Here is a 7607-nt window from a genome sequence, read left to right on the forward strand (position 1 = left end):
CACCTTTTGTAAAAGTGAGAGTGAAAGTCTCAGTCACCTGTTTTCACTTTTATTTATTTATTTATTTATTTATTTTTTTGGAGTGAATTGAGTAATTACTGTTTTTCTAAAGTCAAATTAAGCTATAATTATTCAGCTTATATTAGCTGTAAATATTACATTCATAAGCAAAAACTCCTTACCTAGAATTGCAGAATTTTTGCTGGAAATGGAATATTTAATCAAGTCCTTGAGGGTAATTAATAATAGAAAATGTATATATTTTCTTATGTGCTATGATGAGGTCTTTCCAGTCTCATGACTTATACATTTACCTTCTTTATTTCTTTATTTATTTATTTTTCTGCCTATGTACAGAATGTTCAAATCATACAATGTTTACATTATGTGGATATATGCATTCTTCATGTTTTGCACTAAAAGCAATAAAAAATAAATAAATAAAAAAAGTTTGCATGGAGTGCATCGTATGCCAATAATATCATGTTGAAAATACTTCACCTTTGCACAGAGTTATTGCCATGCTGCACATTATGAAATGCTTGTTTTGTAGACAAAGCATCAGAGGCTCTTTAGATACATCGTACACTTAAACACGTCAGATTGTACTGGTGAGACAATTAACACAAATTTGAACTTCTTCCTTTTTGTGTAGAGGCAACAACATTCACCAGCTGTTTATTTTGAAGACTTAAAAAGTGATTGATCCAGCTGAGATTTAATTGTAATTCCACATAAACATGCCATGTTTCCACAGCTGCACTTTGGTAGACATGCATGTTGTTTGTAACATGGAATATTTAACTTAGAATATTAAGCAGTGATATATATAAACGGTGTTGTTAATATCTGTTTAATTGTTTTTCTTTTTTAGTTTTTTTTAAGGTGCATGGCCTGGTCTATGGGATATTGTCAAAAAGACACACCCCCTGAAGAAGAGATGAATGCTGACCTATTTTTTGCCAGGGTGTCAGGTGGCTCAAAAGAAAGTTCCACATTGGATTTGCAGGACATGCGATGGTCTAAAACAGACAGTGAGAGAAGGCCTGTTCAAATTCAGCCACCTAGCCCAAAAACTACTATTCATAGGCAACACACAGGCCGTAGTATGTCATGTGAACCCCCAACCAAATCCAACATCCATACAGTGGATCCGAAATGTATTCACAGCGCTTCACTTTTTCCACATTTTGTTATGTTGCAGCCTTATTCCAAAATGGATTAAATTCATTATTTTCCTCAAAATTCTACAAACAATACCCCATAATGACAACATGAAAATAGTTTGTTTGAAATCTTTGCAAATTTATTAAAAATAAAAAATGAAAAAAAAAAAAAAAAAAAAAAAATCACATGTACATAAGTATTCACAGCCTTTGCTCAATACTTTGTTGAAGCACCTTTGGCACCAATTACAGCCTCAAGTCTTTTTGAGTATGATGCTACAAGCTTGGCACACCTATTTTTGGGCAGTTTCTCCCATTCTTCTTTGCAGGACCTCTCAAGCTCCATCAGGTTGGATGGGGAGCGTCGGTGCACAGCCGTTTTCAGATCTCTCCAGAGATGTTCAATCGGGTTCAAGTCTGGGCTCTGGCTGGGCCACTCAAGGACATTCACAGAGTTGTCCCGGAGCCACTCCTTTGATATCTTGGCTGTGTACTTAGGGTCATTGTCCTGTTGGAAGATGAACCTTCACCCCAGTCTGAGGTCCAGAGCACTCTGGAGCAGGTTTTCATCAAGGATGTCTCTGTACATTGCTGCATTCATCTTTCCCTCGATCCTGACTAATCTCCCAGTTCCTGCCGCTGAAAAACATCCCCACAGCATGATGCTGCCACCACCATGCTTCACTGTAGGGATGGTATTGGCCAGGTGATGAGCGGTGCCAGGTTTCCTCCAGACATGACGCTTGCCATTCAGACCAAAGAGTTCAATCTTTGTTTCTCATGGTCTGAGAGTCCTTCAGGTGCCTTTTGGCAAACTCCAGGCGGGCTGTCATGTGTCTTATAGAGTAGCTTCCGTCTGGCCACTATACCATACAGGCCTGATTGGTGGAGTGCTGCAGAGATGGTTGTTCTTCTGGAAGGTTCTCCTCTCTCCACAGAGAAATGCTGGAGCTCTGTCAGAGTGATCATCGGGTTCTTGGTCACCTCCCTGACTAAGGCCCTTCTCCCCCGATCGCTCAGTTTGGCCAGGCGGCCAGCTCTATGAAGAGTCCTGGTGGTTCCAAACTTCTTCCATTTACAGATGATGGAGGCCACTGTGCTCACTGGGACCTTCAATGCTGCAGAAATTTTTCCGTACCCTTCCCCAGATCTGTGCCTCGATACAATCCTGTCTCGGAGGTCTGCAGACAATTCCTTGGACTTCATGGCTTGGTTTGTGCTCTGACATGCACTGTTAACTGTGGGACCTTATATAGACAGGTGTGCCCCTTTCCAAATCATGTCCAATCAACTGAATTTACCACAGGTGGACTCCAATCAAGTTGTAGAAACATCTCAAGGATGATCAGTGGAAACAGGATGCACCTGAGCTCAATTTTGAGTGTCATGGCAAAGGCTGTGAATACTTATGTACATGTGATTTTGTTTCATTTTTTATTTTTAATAAATTTGCAAAGATTTCAAACAAACTTCTTTTACGTTGTCATTATGGGGTATTGTTTGTACAATTTTGAGGAAAATAATTAATTTAATCCATTTTGGAATAAGGCTGTAACATAACAAAATGTGGAAAAAGTGAAGCGCTGTGAATACTTTCCGGATGCACTGTAGGTGAACTCAGTCTCTCCCATCTCCATCAGAGAGAAGGAGGCTTAGCAGCAGTACAAGTGTCCAATTTGTGGATTCTTTGTGATTGAATTTGGAAAATGTCAAGGTTTTCAATGTCCCAGAGCATGTTCTCTTTCTACTTTTAATGAATGTAGAACTATCTTCTAGCAAGAGGATGGAAATATCCTTGCCATATTTGAAACCGATGTTCCCTGTGCAACCAGGGGACTGTTCAAACTTTGTCGAACGTCTGTGTTGCCAACAAGTGTGTCTGGAGCATGTTTTGTGCTATGAACCTGGCATTATAGGGATCCCCCTTCGCAAAGTGCCCTTCAAGGGTGCAAAAATGACATTTGGAAAATGCCCATGGTGACGGTGTGCAACCGTTAAAGGAGCATTCAGAAGGGCCTGCTTCTTTTTTTCTTTTTTTTTTGCCTAGGGCCCCCAGAGTCCCTAGGATCGCCTCTGGTGGTGAATCTCTTTACAAACTTTTGGCAACAATGGACAATTTGCCGCAAGTTTACCGCAAAGCTCATTTGCATGTGAAAATGATCAGTGGCGAATTTGGTGCAAATTTGCCATGAACTCTGGATTTTTGTAAGGGTCAAGGTGTAAACTTGGCATTTGAGAAGGACGTAAGTGTTCACTACTCCTTTACGAACTGGAGGAGTTGCACAGGAGCCAAGGCTTATTGGGTGGCCAGCAAATCCATTTCAAACGGGCCTTGCTGTGACACTTTTCGATTTCATCTCCAAGTTCCTCCATTCATCCTTCACCCTGGGGCAGTGCTGGAGTTTGTGATCTCTTACAAAGTCATGGGCACTCAGTTTTGGGATATAATGGTGGAAAGAATTACAAATTAACCTGTCAGAGTTATAATCTGCTTGTGCCAAAGGAATGTGAGGACAGCAAGATATACTTTATCTGAAGACACATGTTAGCTGGAAATAAACTAACATTGTGAGAGCACTGTTTTCATATTATTTTACATATCATGTGCCACTACTAGCATTTTCACCATGTGATGTACATTGCTATGACCCTTTCAAGGTCTTACTATCCCACATTTCATGCAGTTAATAATAACTTAAAGTCATTTGGAATATTATTTTTTGAAACATTAAGATTTGCAAAAACTTTTTAACTGGACTAGTTCAACAGTAATATATTAATTTGATAATGTATTAAAGATGCAAAAAGTGCCTTTACTGTATCTTCAATATTCAGGTTTGCACTCTCTGACTAACTTGTGTGATGTTCTTGTCACTTTATGCAATACATTTTCATAATATTTGTAAATTAAAGGTGAATATTGTAAGCACAGATGTTGGTGAAATAAACATGAATAATATAATTTTTTTTTTTTTTTTGCAGTGATTTTGTGCGCGCGCACTTCATTTTATTTTCCCGCGTTATGAACACGCAACCGTTCAATTCAACCGTCACACACGACACAGTGTTTCGATGGAACTCAAAATAGCCTGCTAAAAAACACTATCTAAATATTTAATTCTCCTCATTTTATTTTAACTATCAATATTAACTATATATTGTTTGTTAGTATGATGTAATGATGTGAAAGTTCATCCTGAAGTCCGCTGAACCGTCAATCAAACTCTGAGGTAAGATCTGAACACTTAGCCAAAAGGCCAAACTAGCAACGATTTATTTATTGTATTAAAGAAATACGTATCTTACAACATTTATCTTCACGTTGATTGTATTAGTTATTGAGACATGATCAAACAACAATACTGCAACTGCAGATGAAGAAAGCTGCTTAACACAAATTATAGTTACTTTATTTAATTTAATAAATATCCATATCTATCTACAACTAAAATGAAGTGACGTGCTTACACTAAACACGTCATATTATTATTATTTATTTATTTTTGTGGTAAAATGTGGAGCTATCTGCATCTGAGATAAGAGTTCAAACTTTAATGTCCTTCAAATTTATAACAGGTCATCTCTGTGGATCATGGCACCTTTGCTGGGCCACCAGGTAAGAATGACACCCATGATTTAACAACTGCTTTGTCACCTTTGTGAAATGTTTTTGTCTCCTGTAATTATATGAGATGCTTTTTATTCGTCTATTCGAAATACCATGAAGTTCACTTTATTTTGTGTTAACTAGGTGGAGAAACTGGTTAATGAGGCTCTCAAGTGCAATAATTTTAAGGGTCTTGAGAAGTTTTTACAAAACGAAAGCAAGGAAGAAACAACTTTCCAATGTTCCAAACAATTCATCACCAAACTGGACAAGCTCTTCATCAGGGTTGGATGTTTAATGTTTAACATATGATTAATACAAGACTTAAAGGGGTAGTTCACCCAGGAATTGTCTCATTTACTCACCTTGCCATACCATCCCAGATGTGTATGTCTTTCTTTCTTCTGCAGAACACAATTGAAGATTTTAGAAGAATATTTCAGCTCTGTAGGTCCATACAATGCAAGTGAATAGTAACCAAAACTTTGAGGCTCCAAAAAGCACAATAAGGCAACTTAAAAGTAATCCATAAGACTCCAGTGCTTTAATCCATGTCTTTTAAAGCAATCTAATCAATTTTGGGTGAGAACAGATTAAAATTTAGCTAATTTTTCACTATAAATCTTGACATCTGCAGCCTCCTTGACGTTCATGATTTCAAGCTTGATTACACTTCCTAGCGTCATCTAGCACTCTGCGCATGCATCAAGCACTAGGAAGTATAATCGAGCTTGAAATCATGATCATGCCTAGATGGCAAGACGTACAGTGAAAAAAGAGATATATTTTGGTCTGTTCTCACCCAAAATCAATTAGATCGCTTCAGAAGACATCGATTAAACCACTGGAGTTGTATGGATTACTTTTATGCTGAGCTTCAAAGTTTTGATCACCATTCACTTGCACTGAATGGACCTACAGAGCTGAGTTATTAATCCAAAAAGCTTCGTTTGTGTTCTGCAGAAGAAAGAAAGTCATGCACATCTGAGATGGTATGAGGATGAGTAAATGATGAGAGAATTTTCATTTTTGGGTGAACTCTCTGTTTAACTATATGAAACTCTTACAATTCTGCATTTGTATATACGTATTGTTCTTTGTTCTTGCAGGAGCTTGATCTTGGAAATGTGGACCATGCTTGTCTGGTGCTTACAATTCTACACAAATATAGCGAGATGCTGGTCTTTCCAGGGGGTGGGGGAATATCTGTGATGATAGCCCAAGGACTTGTTAGAAAGATGAGTGCATAATCATTGCTTCTGTAGTGTCTTTGTTTTTTGGTGAGACACAATAATGTATTCATGGCTTGAAATTTGTTTTTACATGGTACAGTGGTTTGAGAGAGCCAGAAAGCTGTGGATGGAGACAGGATCATCAAGGAATGAGATGCTGATAAAGCTGGCTGAGGACCTCTTTGATGCACTTATGGTTAGTAATTGCACAGTTTTGGGGGTAAAGGGAAACATATAAATAAATGAAAAGTAATTTAACTTGTATTGATCCTGGAACATTCCTCTAACAATAATTGGAAAACATCAATCCAAAGAGTTGCATTTGTGTGTATATGCAGTTTTGTAATGAAATCTTTTTTAAAAGCCAAGCCATAAAATCCAGCCATTCTAGAAATAGAAAGTCTTAGAGATAGATCCTCTCAGCAAGGAATAATATTCTGCTCTATGATCTGATCTGTATATTAAATGTCCTCTTTTCAGGTTGTTCATGAAAGTTGTAAAGAAGGTGAGTGATTTGTTCCAAATGTTAAAGTTGAAAATACATTGGCTAACCCTGAAAGAGACAAATGAGACATTTCTTTCGATCCACATATTCCCACAGGTACATATGCCGTGACTGAATTTCTACTCAGTCACATTGGTAAACTGGCCACTAATGCCCAAATTAACATCATGATCCAGAAGGAGGTGAGAAATACTTTCAATAGATTTCCTAGCTTCTGTCACCACTGATATGCATGGAAGAAATTATTTTGACTATACTGCAAACTCATTCTTCACCTCAAGCTGTTATCATGACATGTCGCTGAAGCCATGTTTGCAGCTTTGGCCAGACTCTTCCAGAAATAGAAGACTGGATTACTGAAGGGAATGTATGAATGATTATTGTTTACTCTAAATGACAGGCGGCAAGAAAACTTAATGCGATTCTGGCAAAGATCCCCATGGAGCTGAAAAAAAAGAAGATCTTGTCAACTCAAGAGGCCTCATCTGTGATGTATGTACTTTAGGATGATGATGTGTGATAGCTCCCTAGTGTCTTGAAGGTCTTATTGCTATGTTTCTTGAGCTCTAAACTCTACTTCACCAGTTCCCCTCTTGCTTTATGTGGAGGAGTTTATTCAGTAAAGTTCCTCAAAAGATACATGTAAGCTTATGCCTCTATTTTAAATCTGTGTTCTGTGCTCTTGTTTTTTATTTAATCAGGAATGATGTGGCCAGTCGAATCATACAAGGTGGAGGTAAGTGCAAAAATCTATTTAAATGAATATACTTATTTATACAGCATAGGTTAAAAAGAATTATAATGGCTGTCAAGGCAAATTAGTGCCTAAAAAATTTGTATGTGCAGAGTAAAATTTTTGAAATCGTAAATAGAATTGGAAGCGTAAAAAATTTGCATGTGCACAGAAAATGGATCTGCTATTGGCTCATCTTTACACACACAATTAAAGACTGTGTATTAATATTTAAGTTTTATATTTAAGAGAGGAGAGAGATGCACCGTTCTGCCTGATGAACAGTGCTGAGCCATATGAAGAAGAAAAGTAAACTGGTTAACGAAAACCTCATTTGTTTGGTTACAAGAAGCAGGTAAAGTCG

General features: G+C 37.7%; 1 pseudogene; it reads left to right on the forward strand.

The window, feature by feature from the left end:
* Nucleotides 1–889: 889 nt before the first annotated feature.
* On the forward strand, nt 890–3702 carry LOC127420528 (protein phosphatase 1 regulatory subunit 3D-like; annotated as a pseudogene).
* The last annotated feature ends 3905 nt before the right edge of the window (nt 3703–7607 follow it).

This window comes from Myxocyprinus asiaticus, chromosome 29 (genome assembly GCF_019703515.2).
Source record: "Myxocyprinus asiaticus isolate MX2 ecotype Aquarium Trade chromosome 29, UBuf_Myxa_2, whole genome shotgun sequence".
NCBI classification, from domain to species: Eukaryota; Metazoa; Chordata; class Actinopteri; order Cypriniformes; family Catostomidae; genus Myxocyprinus; species Myxocyprinus asiaticus.